We start from the raw sequence: 18,755 nt of genomic DNA, 5'->3' as shown, positions 1-18,755 counted from the left end.
CTTAAAACTTCGTGATATTCATTCTAGACGTCACAATATTACTTCCCGCATGGTCACACTGTACTAACAACACAATGTATAAAACAACAATAAAGATAATCCAATTAATTTTGTTGATTGGATAATTCATGGCTCAGTAGTTGTGTAATCAGTGACACGTGCCCTTATTATTTTCTAAGAATTACAAATGTAATATATCTATCTAAGTTCGATTTCAAATTCTACCGAAATTTAACTCTAAAATAAGAAGCGTATAAAGAATATATGCATCCATCCTGTGTGCGATGACTATAAAGGGTCCTGAGTGCACTTCGTATGTCATGAGTGCAATCAGGAGGTCCTTCAAGCGGTGTTTAGACGTACCGTTATTCTTCTGGAAGCTTCAATATTTTTTTTATCAATAACTTTTACACAAGGAGACATTTTTGTTTTTTGACAGCATGAACCCCAGTTAATGAGCAAACACAAATTAAGAACGAAAATCGTTTACAATTTAATTTTATAGAAGGAAAAAGGGGGGGGGGGGGTAATAAACAAATTTTATTTACGCTCACATACTTCTAAACAGATTTGCATATGTAAGCTCTCTATAGAGAATGTTAAATTATTTCAGGAGTTTTGAAAAAAAGAATATATACAGTTTAATTTCGACTAAAATAGTGATTCTTTTTATAGATTTGGTACCTCAGTTTCGACTCAACATTTCATTTTGAATTGTTAGATGGCAAACTCTTTAGGCGAATATTGTATCTGTTCTTTATTTAATTATGGTGATATTGGCGATAATATTCATTATAACAAGGCCTTGTACAAATCCTTGATTATAGAATGTTTGGCAATTGAAAAAGACGAAAGTAGACAAACCCTAATTATGCAGGGTTTCACAAGTTGATCTCCAAGCGGCCCACATTTAACATATAATAAGGTCCATATTTCTCAACGTTTTCAAAATGAAATAACTTGAATTGAAAATTTCCCAACTGTGAAAATTTGTTATTTCTAAACGTCTTTAATTATTATTTCTGAAAAAAAAATATTTAGCATATGCATATATTTTCATAATTTTTTCCGAGGAAACCTTTTTTTTTTGCAAAGTTTACTTCTATGTGTTTTTAACCATCACCAGCGACTTATTCTCTGCCATCACCAATTAGTCCTAATTATTAAAGATCAATTGACCAAATTCAAATGATGATTGGTATATCGTATTGAATATGATCATCGGTCATCCGTGACGTATCCCAAATAACGACGCATGCCGATAGATAGATCATAGTTTATTAATTAGCGTCTCGCAATTTAAATTTCATCAAAGGGACTTAATTAAACCAGTTACTATAACAAATCTTGGAAAAACGATGTACATGTACTTTTTAATATTTTTTAAAACAAATTACGAAAACGTTTAGTGTAAAAATCACCGAATATAAATGTTTCTTTCTTGCAGGTTTTGGCATTTGTAAATAACATTAACGTTTTGGAATTCTAATGCAAAAGACAGTCGATTCAAACTGAAATAACTTCTTTAAAGATGGTTTGATTTTTTCAGAGACACACATATATATATGTCTCAATACATGTATTATATGTCTCTGATTTTATCAAAACAAAAATAACAAAATTATAAAATATGTTAGTTATCGAATGTATACCCTGAACTCTTACTATTATATATATATGTCCTAAGTTACTTAATGTCCTGTGTGCAACCAGGAGATCCTGAACGGTTTTTAAACGTACCATTATTTTATATGCATATATTCAAAGCTGTTCTTAATTATATGCATACTAGGTATCAGTGGCGGATCCAGGGGGAGGGTTTCGGGGGTTGGAACCTCCCCTTTTTTTGAACGATCATTGCATTTGAATGGGGACATATGGTTGGAACCACCCCCTCCCCCTTTTGTCCTGGGTTGAGACCCCCCTCCTTTTCAAATGGCTGGCTCCGCCGCAGAGGTATATTTATATATATATATGTGTGTACCAGCCCCCCTCCTAAATCTTTGGAAACAAATGGTAGATTATATAGGGAATCACGGAAGCATGACTTGACGTGAACACTCTAAGGCAGTCAATGAGTCCCCACGTATGAAAATTTCTGGATCAACCATTGCTTAGTTCTAGTTATCTTAGATCCTAGTGTGAAATAATGCCAATAGGTCTTTTAAAACACATCTTTATTCATACATGTATATATACGTTTTCTCACGGATTTGTTCATGCAATATTGGAATTATGTTTACTCAATGCGCAATTACTGAAGTTTATATTTGCTACTTTTCTTCTTAATTTCATATAATATTTTTTTGATTTTTTTCTTAGAAAAATTAGTGGTGTTGAAATAGGGAATGGACACAGATACCTTATCACATTTAACCAAAGAAATGTTGTATAATGTCATCAATCTGTATTACACGTAGACAGGATGTTCTCTAGAAAACTATACGTTATACACACCCGAGAATACACGCACTGTCGAAATGGAAAATTACTGTATGTTATAGTTACCTGTAATCAGCTTTGCAACACCATGTCATGACAGTTCAAAAAGACTTTCTTCAAATCAAAATGGAATATTCATTTTTTCTGTAAAATTTAAAACTTTAAAAAGTAGACTTTGACAAAATTATGAAATAGAAAGAATTGAACAATTTAAAATCGTATTTTAACAAAGATTTAGATATAATTTTACAACGATCCTTAAAAAATAACCAAACAAACGTTGAATCAAACGATATGAACCTACGCAGTTTTATATTAAAATACTGACACACACCAGTTTGCCATCTCAGTATGCAAGGCAAGGGTGCTTGGTGAGGTGCTGGAACTTGATGTACATGTATCATTAAGTTAATACAGTTCTGTTAGGATTGACTGCCTTTTTACAGAGACTTCAACATTGGCGGATCCAGGGGGGGGGGGGTGTTCCGGGGGTGCGCACCCCCCTTTATTTTTGCCGATCAATGCATTTGTATCGGGACATATGTTTTGCACCCCCCCCCCCCTTTGCCCTGGGTTAGCACCCCCCCCCCCCCTTTTCGAAAATTCCTGCATCCGCCCCTGTTCAAGTTCTATTCTTACTGTTATCAGTTAGTATAGACGGTTCCTGGCTTAGAATGATTCTCTGCTCAGCAAATGGTGCGTAATTAGCATTTGAATCAAATTTCTTGTAGAAGTAAAAAACACAAATTAATGTATTTGACAACTTTATTCAGTAGCACAGTCTATAATATCCGGCGTAAATAACTTCGAGATTTATGTGGAAGTTTACTCTGCTGCTCGATCTATGCTAATCGATGTTCCAGTATATTTCATATTTATATTTATTCGTGAGGCCTCGTAATCGTTTATATTCACTAAAAGCACAGTCGCCTAAATATTTTATACGGCGAAAAAATTGCGAAAATTGGGGGAAATAATATATTTTTAGTAGCATTATTATTTTAAAATCTTAAGAGGTTGCTTGCAAATTTAACTCTAAAATGAGAAGTGTATGACGATCTATAACGAATATATACATCCATCATGTGTGCAGATACGACGGCGACTATATAGGGTCTGCCATGAGTGATCATGAGTGCACTTTGTATGTCCTGCATGTGTGCACCCAGGAGGTCCTCCTGAGCGGTGTTTAGACGTACCGGGAAAATCTTATCTGATTCAGGATCAATTCATCGGTTACACTCCCCTGTCACCAGCAGGTATTAGAGCAAGGTGTATATGGCGATCAACCTTAGCGATCAGCCTTCGTTTGTTTCCATTACAAAACATTCAGAATGGTTGGGAAACTATTTTATTTTTATATTAATTAAACTAAAATACTATTTAAAATTAATTTAGTGTTATTTTTTTACTTTCAAATAAAAAAATTGACATTATTCTGTAAATCGGAATAAACAAATTGAGGGAGAAATTATTTCGAATAAGTTTTCAGTCAAACGCATGTGTGATCAAGACAATCTAATATTTTTGGGAACCACGATTGCCTACATACTGACACTGACACTTGAACATAGAAAACACTTTTAAGGATGAGACAACGACCATGCTTACAGTAGTGATTGGGTTTTTAGATTAAGTAATATATTATTGTGTTATTTTTTCAATACAGCAAATCAAGGACGTATAACTAACAGTTAGTTATACGTCCTTGAGCAAATGAATAAACTGACCACTGTACTATAAATTAACAAATTTATACAAGACAGGTTGAAAATCTTGTCTCCTAATTTCCAGGACTACATGGTATATTATGCAGGAAATGGTTGTGCTATACTTGTGTCACCTTTGGCAAGAGTACCTAAATACATGAACTAGGATTCAGATATACATTTCAACAGATATTTAATTTCAGTTGTTCGTTTGTTCATTTTATCCATCTCATAAAATTTGTAATAATAACAATTTGTAAATAAAGGCAAAAGTAGTATACCGCTGTTCAAAACTCATAAATCCATGGACAAAAAACAAAACCGAGGGAAACGCAATAAATACAAGAGGAGAGCAACCACACAACATCAAAATGCAACACACATAGAAACGGACCAAGCACCAGACAAAATCCCACGAGAGCAACGTCAACAAACATAACATCTAAACCAAACACATGAATTTGGGTTAGAAAAGTACCGTGACACGTCTTACAGTAATGTGAACCCACACTCAATAATAAGAGGAAATGTAACACACACTGAAATGAGCTATGCCATATTCCTGACTTGGTACAGGACATTTTTATGATATTTTAAATAAAACTTAAAATAAAGAATGTGATAAATGTTTTTTGAATTTAAACCATATGATCCAATAGACCTTATCGCTATTTGAACGCCATTTAATGAATGGCTGTTATTTATTTTGAATTTATTGAACCATAAAACTAGTTTTTGACTTCTTCCGCGAAGCGGATTATGTAAAATGTGAAGAGTCAAAAATTAGTTTTATGGTTCAATAAAATCAAAATAAATTATTGCCATTCATTATAAATAAATTTCTATCAAAAATAAGGCTCAAAAAACTTTTTATATTTTTTATATTAACAATAACAACGTACACACATCATGCACATGTTGGCGTATGAATACACAACGTCAGAGTGGGCATGTCGCCAGCAAAATTGACAACATTGAAAATAAAACTAATAATTGTAATCAACCAGAAGACAGTAAAAACACCAAATTCATTTTTTACTGGATATCGCACAGGTTCCCGTAAAATTTTTACGTCATAAAACAAAACATCTAACGCTACAATGGAAAAGCGATTGTTGTATGCGTCAAAAGTTCAAGCGGCGGGGTTAGCGGGATTAGCGACAAGGTGTATAACATGTATGGTCTGGAACATATCTATAGACTATACTTAGCACCAGCCACTGATCCAGAATTTACACCTAATTTCAGTTCAGCTTCTTGGGGTGAACACTTAATTCTGGAGGCCTGCGAGACAAATTTATTTGATTAAAATGGATAGGGACGATACTGTTACATGTAATGCAGTACAAGCTGATGTTGTTTTGTCACATACACATATGTATCAGTGGCATGTTTGTCCAATTTCTGTACTGTACCTTGTATTCTTTCACTTTAGATACATGAAATAAACTGAAAGTCATAAATCATGACATTTTCTAAAAAATCCACATTAGCTGTTTACACAATTTTTGTTTCTCATATGATTATGGCTAGATTCTTTGTGTTCATTTGCAAACATTGACACGATTGACGTCTCTCTGCATTTTATGCAATACAATGGCAGGTGAGTTTGAAATTAAATAAGGTTAACAGGTGAAGATGCCTTTTTTTGTAGGCTGCCATCTTAGTTTTGTGAGTTGGTTTGGTTTGTTTTTTTTACTATTTTGATGTTTCTTTTTCATATGGACTCCACAACAGCTGCTTTTAGGGCCAGGTTGATCAGCTGGGCAGTTGGCTAACCAGAACGATGTGTTTATGTTAGATGAATCATTGAATCTGTAGTAGATGACTGCATTCTGCACTAAAGCTAAATACACATAGCCCTCAGACATCTGGACAGCATATGACACTCGCCCATCCACAATCGGTTTCAGAGTGTTGCTAACATGGGTCTACTTGTAAGGGAGCCTCATAAACTAGTTTGTCGTTTAACCATCTCAGAATGTGTATTGCAGTCACATTCCAATGATGTATTGTTTGACCTTATGGGAAATAAGAATTACTTTGATAGGTTCTGTTTGTTTTCAAACGTTTCTTTAAAGCTACAAGAATTACACAAATTTTCTGATAACATACACACATGAACAGCAGTCGTTTCTACGATGTCAATTGCAGATTTCAAAACTTGAATGTGTATGATTGTGTAACCAAATCACCATGTCAATTTCAGCATACATTTAAAATTGAAAAATAAATGCAGAAAATGTGAGTTTTTTTGTCTTTCAAATTACAACCAATATACAGAATTAATTGCAGGATAAAGACAATAACTGTTTAGTGTCTTTTAATACATTGTATTAGCTGTATTTTTTTTACTTGCCAGAAACAGGAATAATAGCTTGCTAAAGCTTGCATTACACCTGTTTCCTAGCTTCATACAAATACAGCTGATATTTAAAGACACTAAACAGTTATTGTTTATGAATATGTTATCACAAAGATATAATGGTTGATCCCTTAACAAACCCTAAATTGTAATTAAAATAACATGATATTGTGACATGAAAACAACAGAGCATGAAATATCTCTTTGTAAATATATTTGGTAGCTAAAGACAACATGAAGGGTTCTACATGTTCTAGCTGCAGTATAAAAAGTGAAAAGAATATGAAATCAATGAGCTAAATACCAATCTTTGTTATTTGTCTCTTTTTGGTAGCACAGAATCACCAAGAACTAATTTTATTAATCTTAGTATTACAAAATTATATGCATTTGCCTATACTAACAACATTATTTTGTCAAGTGTAGAGTTGGCAACATTTTAGCCCATTTTAATGTTAAAAACAGTATTTGGACACAAACTGAACTGAAGCTTTTTTTTACTTTTGTACAGATATTAGAAAGGTGAAATGTGTGCTCAATGGTGGATTGGAAAAAGAGGTAGCTGACAAATCAAAAGGAAAAAGAAGATTGAAACGTGAAAGGTTTTTGTAAATTATTTATATAAAATGCCAAAAAATTATTTAAAGTAGATTTGGTGTCTTTTTCTCAGCATCCCAGTTGGACATGTTCCAAAGGAAATTTCAATGATTAAAAAAAACATGCACAACCAGTGTGTGTTTTATCAAATGATCAAGGCTGTTATGGTTTAAAATGATCCCTTATCAACCTCTCTATTGTTGTTTGTTCTATCAAGGCTGTTATGGTTTAAAATGATCCATTATCAACCCAATTATTGTTGTTTATTCTATCAAGGCTGTTATGGTTTGAAATTATCCATTATCAGCCTTACTATTGTTGTGTGTTCTATCAAGGCTGTTATGGTTTGAAATTATCAATTATCAGCCTTACTATTGTTGTGTGTTCTATCAAGGCTGTTATGGCTTGAAATTATCCATTATCAGCCTCACTATTGTTGTTTGTTCTATCAAGGCTGTTATGGTTTGAAATTATCCATTATCAGCCTTACTATTGTTGTTTGTTCTATCAAGGCTGTTATGGTTTGAAATTATCCATTATCAGCCTTACTATTGTTGTTTGTTCTATCAAGGCTGTTATGGTTTGAAATTATCCATTATCAGCCTTACTATTGTTGTTTGTTCTATCAAGGCTGTTATGGTTTAAAATGATCCATTATCAACCCAATTATTGTTGTTTATTCTATCAAGGCTGTTATGGTTTGAAATTATCCATTATCAGCCTCACTATTGTTGTTTGTTCTATCAAGGCTGTTATGGTTTCAAATTATCCATTATCAGCCTTACTATTGTTGTTTGTTCTATCAAGGCTGTTATGGTTTAAAATGATCCATTATCAACCCAATTATTGTTGTTTATTCTATCAAGGCTGTTATGGTTTGAAATTATCCATTATCAGCCTTACTATTGTTGTGTGTTCTAACAAGGCTGTTATGGTTTGAAATTATCAATTATCAGCCTTACTATTGTTGTGTGTTCTATCAAGGCTGTTATGGCTTGAAATTATCCATTATCAGCCTCACTATTGTTGTTTGTTCTATCAAGGCTGTTATGGTTTGTAATTATCCATTATCAGCCTTACTATTGTTGTTTGTTCTATCAAGGCTGTTATGGTTTGAAATTATCCATTATCAACCTTACTATTGTTGTTTGTTCTATCAAGGCTGTTATGGCTTGAAATTATCCATTATCAGCCTCACTATTGTTGTTTGTTCTATCAAGGCTGTTATGGTTAGAAATTATCCATTATCAGCCTTACTATTGTTGTTTGTTCTATCAAGGCTGTTATGGTTTGAAATTATCAATTATCAACCTTACTATTGTTGTTTGTTCTATCAAGGCTGTTATGGTTTGGAATGATCCATTATCAGCCTCACTATTGTTGTTTGTTCTATCAAGCCTGGTATGGCTTGAAATTATCCATTATCAGCCTTACTATTGTTGTTTGTTCTATCAAGGCTGTTATGGTTTGGAATGATCCATTATCAGCCTCACTATTGTTGTTTGTTCTATCAAGGCTGTTATGGCTTGAAATTATCCATTATCAACCCCACTTTTGTTGTTTGTTCTATCAAGGCTGTTATGGTTTGAAATTATCCATTATCAACCATTCTATTATTGTTTGTTCTATCAAGGCTGTTATGGTTTGAAATTATCCATTATCAGCCTTACTATTGTTGTTTGTTCTATCAAGGCTGTTATGGTTTGAAATTATCCATTATCAATCTTACTTTTGTTGTTTGTTCTATCAAGGCTGTTATGGATTGAAATTATCCATTATCAGCCTCACTTTTGTTGTTTGTTCTATCAAGGCTGATACGGATTGAAATGATATATTTTAACCTCACTATTGTTGTTTGTTATATCAAGGCTGTTATGTGGGATTTTCAAATAATCTAACTTGACTGAAAACAACAATTTAACTTCATTTATAAAAAAGTGATTATTAAAAACTTCAAATTCCAATGTTAATTTTTTGTAGGGGAAAGTCCGTTAAAATATGACAAATTAATTGTTTCACAATATATACAACAAAAAATGTATCATATTTCTTACTTAGTACAAGTAAACGTTTTTTTTATGCTAACTCAACCTCCCACTTGTATGACAGTTATTTTTAGTTTATAGCCAAAACTGTGGTTACCTACATCCCAAATATACATCACAATTGATTAAATTTTAATTTCAAGCTGAATTGTAAGTTTTTGAAAATATCGTTGTAAAATGAATAATAGCATTGAAAGAATAGTATTTATATTTCTTTATTTTGTCAGGAAAATCTTCAATTTGATGGACAAGAAATTTATAATAGTCTATTAAAGTCAATGCATGCTATTGTTCCTGTTGACAACCAGTACAGAGCGTTTTTAATGCAAGACTACAACATATGTTAGAAGACGTTAAAGGTAAAGAAAATTGTAAATATTACTGACATTACTGGTTTTGTTTTCAGTTTTAGAATAAATATGGAGACTTCATTAACTATTTTCTTCATTAACATTTTCCTGCTGTTAATGAATCCTCTGGTGATGGAAATATTATTTTTTACCAACCACTAACCAGTACATATAAAGTCTTCATCTGAAGGAGAATACAATTATTGTAGATTGGTTCAATTCCAATGGGAGACAACTCTTGTACTATTTTACTTATTAACATTTTCCTTTAAGATATTTAATCCTCTGGTGATAGAAATATGACTTTTAACTAACCACTCACCAGTACATAAAAAGTCTTCATCTGAAGGAGAATACATTTATTGTAGATTGGTTCAATTCCAATGGGAGACAACTCTTGTACTATTCTACTTATTAACATTTTCCTTTAAGATATTTAATCCTATGGTGATGGAAATATTATTTTTTAACTAACCACTAACCAGTACATAAAAAGTCTTCATCTGAAGGAGAATACATTTATTGTAGATTGGTTCAATTCCAATGGGAGACAACTCTTGTACTATTCTACTTATTAACATTTTCCTTTAAGATATTTAATCCTATGGTGATGGAAATATTATTTTTACTAAGCACTAACCAGTACATAAAAAGTCTTCATCTGAAGGAGAATACATTTATTGTAGATTGGTTCAATTCCAATGGGAGACAACTCTTGTACTATTCTACTTATTAACATTTTCCTTTAAGATATTTAATCCTATGGTGATGGAAATATTATTTTTACTAAGCACTAACCAGTACATAAAAAGTCTTCATCTGAAGGAGAATACATTTATTGTAGATTGGTTCAATTCCAATGGGAGACAACTCTTGTACTATTTTACTTATTAACATTTTATGGTTTTGTTATTTTCTTCTTTAGTACCAAATAAAATCTGTTAAAAATAGGATGACACTTTACCATCTATTTCTTAAAAAATGTGTCATGAAACAGAGATGAAATATTTCATTTTTATAATCAACAGAGTGTTGTCAGCTGAAAACATAGAAAATGTGACACTTTATTTATTATATAGAATTTGTGTAAAATATAATTATTATTTGAAGAATTAACAGGAAAAACTATTTACCAGAAAAAGTTGAGACTGTTTGTTTGCAGTTACTTATCCTTTTTGTGAGTTTACTTCAGAAACAATACACAGAATTTTTCAAAATTACTGCAGTAAATAATGTACAACAAACAATCACAATTACTCTACCCATCTGTACAAAAACTAGACATACAAAGAAAGGCAATGCTGAAACGATGCATCTTCTTTTACAAACATGCACTTATTATAATAGTATGCTGTCCAAATCCTGAGTTACACACATTGGTATGCTGGTTCATTAGGAAAGTTACTGCAGCTTATATAAAGGAATAATACCTTGGATATGTGGAAATAAATCATATGATTTCTACACACAAAAAGAGATAACAAAAATTAATTGCTATGCAAAATCAACTTTGCTAGGAAGTTTCAGATGAAAGTTTGAATCAAAACTTATCAAGAGGCAATGTAACTTGTATGTAGGAATATTTTGATGTTGTCATACAATGAAAGTGTTATATGCAAATGCATACTTCATTTCCCTGAAATAGTATGGTTGATATGTAAAACACTCGTTGTTAAGTAGTTTCTAAGCAAAATACCAGTCTGAAACTGCTGCATGGAACAAACCAGTTTGTTCGTATCAATAACATGTTTTCAAAAACTAAATGTAAGTAATGGGGGCAAATAGATATAGTAAGTGCTGAAATAGTATGGTTGCTTACTAAATTTCATTGAAAATCACACTTTATAACTGATGCATCTCAAAAACTAGCATGTACATGTTGTCAGACACTCAATGTAACAGTTATTTGTGCAAAAACATGCATAAAACGCCTGCAATAGTATGTTTGCTCTGTAAAATCCATGTTGGTAGGTAGTTTCTACGCAAAGTACCTGTCTGAAAGTCATGCATGGAACAAACTAGCTGGTATGTATCAATAATATGGTGTTGTCTAACGCTAAATGTAACGGTTACTTGTGCTATATCATGCATGAAACGCCTGCAATAGTATGGTTGCTAAGCATAATACAATAATTTACGATGTTTAAACTTAAAGGAAATAGAAACCCTTATACAGATTAAGATATAATGTTATTTTTAAACATAATATACCTTAGGGAGCTACCATTTCATTTTTATGGGGGGGCTAGGATGATATTTGAAAAAATTAGGCAGGACAGGAATTTTGAGTAAAATAAAAAGGCAGGATGAGACACTTGCAAAAAAAAAAAGTCAGGATAAACTAAAAAAAAAAGGCAGGACCGAACAGAGTGAAAAATAAAAAGGCAGGACAGATATTACAGCTAAAAAAAATGCAGGACAAAATTTTTCATCCTAGCCCCCCCATAAAAATCAAATGGTAGCTCCCTTAAAAAACAGAGAAAAATTTCTTTGACAGAAAGCAGACACTGCAAGTTTGAATTTATGAATAGGTTGCCATGCAACCATCAAGTTACGTGGACAACTAAAAGTTGTTATTTCTTTTTGTAGTACCTGTCCAAGGGCTATAGATTACATGATACTTGGCATGATACAATCTATAGCCCTTGGGCAGGTACTACAAACTATGAATATGAACTGGTTCTAAGAGGGCACCAAATATATCATTTTCATGAATTTTCCCTTCTTGAATATTTCCGGTCTAGATTTGAATCCAGACTTATACTCAAGGCAGTACATGTACAAAGACTGTTGCAACTGAAAGATTAAACTTTTAACCTTTGTTATACCCAGAATAGGTGACAACAGAGACATATATACGTGTATATATGTCTCTGGTGGCAACTATAGACTTCTACATTCAAAACGGTGTCGTATTTTACCTATTCAGACTTTCAGATGTTGACAAGTAAGGTAAAGGAAAATGATGAGAACATTTTCAAAATTAATGTTTTTCTAAATGAACTGTCTGGTACTTGGAAGCGGAATATGAATTGTAATTTTTAAAATGCCTTTTTACATCGAGATGACCGTTTGGTCATTCCGATGTATTGCTATCCCCTAAATTTACATTATGCAAATTAGTTTTGGGTTTTCAACCAATCTATAAAAATTAAAGATCCGCGGACATTATCTAGTGCAAGATAACATTACTACTTATCACTTGTTTCAAATTCACTTTTTCAATGGATACGCTAAAAAAAACCACACACATTTAAATATTAAAATGTTTTTCCGTTAGATATATATATAATATAAAAGTAAAAAAAATATTGCACACGTACCGACAATTGAGTTAAAGGTTGCGCAAGAATATCTCAAGAACGTTTTACGACACTCCTGGCAAGGACCGGTAACTCTGTAATTGCTTTTTTCGGGAAAATATGAATGGCTTCACATATCCAATCTTTTAGAAAATTCGATTTTTTTTTACAGAAGAGTGGCCACCATGCACGTGCACTGCACTATTATAAGAATGATATACACAATTATGTATACATGCAACTATTCAATTAATATAATATATAAAAACAAACCAGTGTATACTCTGGGACTATTATTATATTAGTATAATAATCCCAGGTACATGTATACTGATTTGTCTCACTACAATATAATAGTTATTACGGTGCTGTCGAGTTTCCTGTCATTTATTCATCATCCACGTATTATCAACTTATATCAGAAAAAAGAATCTCTCTGTACATTAACCTCAGTTTCACAGCATTAAGATTAAGGATTTAAAGAAGCATAAAACATATAAGATTTTGTAAAGTATTTGACTATTGACATGGCACAGTCGTTTTTTTTTTCCTTCATAGCAACACCATTGTAAAATAGAAATTATGTGATAACCTAGTGATGACAGAGTTTATAAATTGCTCATCCAAACTATCGGTTTATCTATCAAGTTTATATAGTGCGGCTGGGAAATATGATTTATGAGACTAAACTTCATAATATGTAAATGAACTTAAAAAACCGAGGCTCCTGCCTAGGGACAGGCGCAAAAGAATACGGCAGGGTTAAACCTGATTTTGAAATCTCAACCATCCCCTATACCTCTAGCCAATGATATTTAAAAAACACATTTTCAATAGGCTCAGAAAAACTCCGAGTGCGATGTCATAATTGACTAAAAATACTAAGCAAAATTACAATAATACATAAATCAACAAATGACTACAAGCAGTTAGTTACATACCAGCCGAAGACATCAATCAAACTAATTAAAAGTTTATGTCTTCATCATTAGTTGTTTAAAATATATGAGAGGAACATAACCCGCATCATGCCAACAACTGGTTTTTAGAATCAATGTGTTTATTTCCAATGCAAAGACCTTATGAGTGAATCAAAATAGCACCAAAATACACAATTCTTAAAGACCTGAGTCGTGACAGCAGTATTGTAACCATATCACTTCCGAAAACAAAATTTGAAGGATTGTTAGCTTTTGAGGTGAATGCCGAAAGTTTTGTGCTTTGTTAAGAATATTACCCAGAAATATTTTATGTGAAATACCTGAATGTATAATATGTCTGCATGTTGATTTTTATTTACGAATGATGTACTTGTACCGATGATAAAATTTAGTAAATTTTGATATATATATATATAACCATAGGAGATCAAATAAGTGAATATAAACAACTATAGATGACTATACTAGGACACCCGGAGGAGAGATGTAATGCTCCGTATAGAGAGATGTCCAATATATTTTAAACGTTGTACAATGACTTTTGCATTCAAATAAACAGACACCAGAAAACAATAAAAAGTTAGATTTGCTTACAGCGGTTTTATTAATGAATCATTGATCTTTTGTTTTAAATCAATATGATTGTAAAAATCGTTTTATGGATAGATATAGGAAGATGTGGTGTGAGTGCCAATAAGACAACTCTCCATCCAAATAACAATTAAAAAAAGTAAACCATTATAGGTCAATGTACGGCCTTCAACACGGAGCCTTGGCTCACACCGAACAACAAGCTACAAAGGGCCCCAAAATTACTAACAGTGTAAAACCATTCAAACGGGAAAGCCAACGGTCTAATCTATATAAAAAAAATCGAGAAACAAGAAACACGTATAAATTACATAAAGATGTACTCTTTAATCTTGTAAGTTTTCCCATTGATTCACTATTGAATTTGTGGTCATTTAGGACTCGAGCATTGTATAATTCACTATTGCCTGTTGATTGATGTCTAGTAGCAAATATTTCATGTATATTTAGAACAAAAGAAAAAAATGCTATTAACTATTATTGTACAGCTTAGTTAATTGATTAGTTAGCGATTTCGTTAGTTCTTTTTTAGCATTATATGATACATTTGGTGTGACTATACACGATGTGCACAGCAAATTAAAGCAAGTTATTACTAAATCAAAGCACAATAAAGATTTACAGAGTTCTAATATACCAAAAGTGTTTTTCAATCTCCAAAGTCAAGAATAAACCGTTTGTTGCGGTGTTACATATTTGTTTTTCGTTCATTTTTGTACATAAATTGTGTCGTTAGTTTTCTCGTTTAAATGATTTTAGATTGTTAATTCGTGGTCTTTTAAAGTTGACTATGCATTGCAGTGTTGGCTTTGCTCATTGTTGAAAGCCGTACTGTGACGTATGATTAATTGTTAATTTTTGTGTCATTTGGTCTCTTGTGGAGAGTTGTCTCATTGGCAATCATACCACAGGCTTTTTTTTAATAACGCCAGGGCTGAAACAGATAAAAAAATACCAACAGACAAACAACAGTACACACAACAAATCATGGAATACCGAGGACTTACCCCCCCCCAAACCCCCCCCCCCCCCAACAAAACACAAAACAAAGCTGGGGTGATCTCATGTGCTATTGAATGAGTAAGCAGGTCCTAGTCCACATACGGCACCCGTTGTGTTTGTGTAGGAAATGCAAAAGAGAATATAAGTATAAGAAGATCTAGGTCAATATCAGGAAGAAGAACAAACGGAATTAACGGAGGGCTAATTTCCAATTCGCCACTTGGAACTCTTGGTTTGATAGCTTCCTTGTGAACAGCAAGGAAATATAAGCCCTGGAAGATATGATTTGCTTCTTTTCTTTCTTGCTCGGGCGTTTGTATGAAGTCCGCCTAATATAAAGAAAAGAACAAGTCGACAAGAAGAAGAGCACAGTTAATTCCCATTAGAATGCAGAGTTTTTGTTGAACGTGCAACTCATGTGTAGTTGTCCTTACCCTTGGATCAAAGTAGAGGCTGATAAATCCCATTGTATTCAGGATCAGCCTTCATAACAACCATTAACAAAGTAGAGGCTGATAAATCCCATTTTATTCAGGATCAGCCTTTATAACAACCATTAACAAAGTACAGGCTGATAAATCCCATTTTATACAGGATCAGCCTTCATAACAACCATTAACAAAGTACAGGCTGATAAATCCCATTTTATACAGGATCAGCCTTCATAACAACCATTAACAAAGTACAGGCTGATAAATCCCATTTTATTCAGGATCAGCCTTTATAACAACCATTAACAAAGTACAGGCTGATAAATCCCATTTTATACAGGATCAGCCTTCATAACAACCATTAACAAAGTACAGGCTGATAAATCCCATTTTATACAGGATCAGCCTTCATAACAACCATTAACAAAGTACAGGCTGATAAATCCCATTTTATTCAGGATCAGCCTTCATAAAAACCATTAACAAAGTACAGGCTGATAAATCCCATTTTATACAGGATCAGCCTTCATAACAACCATTAACAAAGTACAGGCTGATAAATCCCATTTTTTTCAGGATCAGCCTTCATAAAAACCATTAACAAAGTAGAGGCTGATAAATCCAATTTTATACAGGATCAACCTTCCTACAAACATTAATAAACACATAGAAAAATGTTAATAAGTAAAATAGTACAAGAGTTGTCTCCCATTGGAATAGAACCAATCTACAATAATTGTATTCTCCTTCAGATGAAGACTTTTTATGTTACTGTTAGTGGTTAGTAAAAAGTCATATTTCCATCACTGTAGGATTGAATATCTTAAAGGAAAATGTTAATAAGTAAAATAGTACAAGAGTTGTCTCCCATTGGAATTGAACCAATCTACAATAAATGAATTCTCCTTCAGATAAAGACTTTTTATGTACTGGTTAGTGGTTAGTAAAAAGTCATATTTCCATCACTGTAGGATTGAATATCTTAAAGGAAAATGTTAATAAGTAAAATAGTACAAGAGTTGTCTCCCATTGGAATTGAACCAATCTACAATAAATGTTTTCTCCAAAAAAACAATCTTATAGAAATGTCTCTTTTTATACATAACTGACAATGGCAAGGAAAACACATTAAAAAAAAAAAAGGAACAAAAGAAACACTTTTTCTTTCCCTTATGTTTAATTTCCTTACAAACAAACAAACAAACAAACAAACAAACAAACAAACAAACAAACAGACAGACAGACAGACAGACAGACAGACAGACAGACAGACAGACAGACAGACAGACAGACAGAAGACAGACAGACAGACAGACAGACAGACAGACAGACAGACAGACAGACAGACAGACAGACAGACAGACAGACAGACAGACAGACAGACAGACAGACAGACAGACAGACAGACAGACAGACAGTATAAATTAATGAACACAACAGGGGTTAAGTTTAGGAGGGAGGGACAAATGGACAGATTCAGATGAATTGTATATATGTTCTGCTTATATAATGCTGTACAGACTAATTCTACTGTGTAGTGCGCAGATATAAACATAGACCTGCAATCCCACATGCAGAGGGAGTTTAGTGTCATATTTTTAAGCCCGTTGCTCTGATTACACAGATTACCTGTGGTTCTCAATATAGTGGAGGGATTTACCCCCTCCCCCCATTTATTCTACAATCAACAGCACAGGCACTTGTTTTTATCCATTGGAAGACCCCCTATCAACGCATATTTACAAATTATTTATAAATATACGTTGATAGGAGGGTCTTCAAATAGATAGAAACAAGTTCCTGTGTCAAGGTACGTGAAAGTTGTTTTAGTGTAAAAATAATTCAATTACTGACATACTGGTGTATGTTTTTTTTGCGAGAAAAGAAAGGGGAGTAATAAAATATTGTTTGAAGTGAACACATTGAAAATTTCTGTTTAAGCTACCTTGTGATTTTTCGTACGGGTGTGGATAGTAAACCCCACATTGTCAGAAACAAGTGCCAATTCCAATCTCAATATTTTGTATTGTGCATTTTACCTTATCAATATCATGCTTATTGGTCCAGGAACACAGGCGCGGATCCAGAAGGGGGGGGGGGGGGGGGGGGGTGGGGGGGGGGGGGGGGGGTCCGGGTGTTGGAACCCCCCTTTTTTTGGACGATCAATGCATTTGTATGGGGAGGTGTAGTTGGACCCCCCCCTTTTGTCCTGGGTTAGGAACCCCCCCTTTTTAAAATGGCTGGACCGCCCCTGGAACATATATACAGATATATACTGTTCCAGGGGCGGATGCAGGAATTTTCGAAAGGGGGGGTGCTAACCCAGGGCAAAGGGGGGGTGCAGGGGGGTGCAAAACATATGTCCCGATACAAATGCATTGATCGGCAAAAATAAAGGGGGGGTGCGCACCCCCGGAACCCCCTCCCCCCTGGATCCGCCACTGTGTTCCCAGATTGGTCTCATTCGTCAAAATAGATAGTAGTCGTTTCATGAATGTTCTGCCCAAAATGTCAATTTCTTTGCTTATTGTTTAGTTTCATATGTATATATATCATGTTTATCAAGTTAAGTATCGGGAATGTTTACAAATTATTCTATACCATTACACTAATGTTACTCTTTCGTGTTGAGGTTAAAATGTAGTCGATAAGCGTCTAAAAGAATACGATAACATTAAAGAAATGCTCCCGCACATCTCGCGTGGTTTCAATTAACGAGACCTACTGAGGCTGATCCTTACGGCTACTAGCCGTATATGAGAAGCTATTATAGCTATTATAAGTCGTACCATTAAAAATATATTAAAAAACATGAATATTTTATGGGTTTTTTTTTTTGTGAACTTAATAAAAAAATACTGGATTTTAAGGAAAGCTTAGACAAAAATACGAATGTTTTTATAAGCTTTATTTTTTTAAACTGATCTTTCAAACTAGTTTTAATCCAGAAGAAAGTAAAAAAAAACCATTGCTTTAACTG

At 33.3% G+C, this 18,755-nt stretch overlaps 1 long non-coding RNA gene across 1 annotated transcript; it reads left to right on the top strand.

Moving 5' to 3' along the window:
• Window positions 1-5,703: 5,703 nt before the first annotated feature.
• LOC139502264 (uncharacterized) lies at window positions 5,704-7,119 on the top strand. The gene is made up of 2 exons (XR_011658767.1): window positions 5,704-5,754; window positions 7,028-7,119. It is a non-coding gene; the product is annotated as an uncharacterized lncRNA (long non-coding RNA).
• The last annotated feature ends 11,636 nt before the right edge of the window (window positions 7,120-18,755 follow it).

Source organism: Mytilus edulis, chromosome 13 (assembly GCF_963676685.1).
Source record: "Mytilus edulis chromosome 13, xbMytEdul2.2, whole genome shotgun sequence".
NCBI classification, from domain to species: domain Eukaryota; kingdom Metazoa; phylum Mollusca; class Bivalvia; order Mytilida; family Mytilidae; genus Mytilus; species Mytilus edulis.
This window is presented reverse-complemented; position numbering and strand designations above follow the sequence as displayed.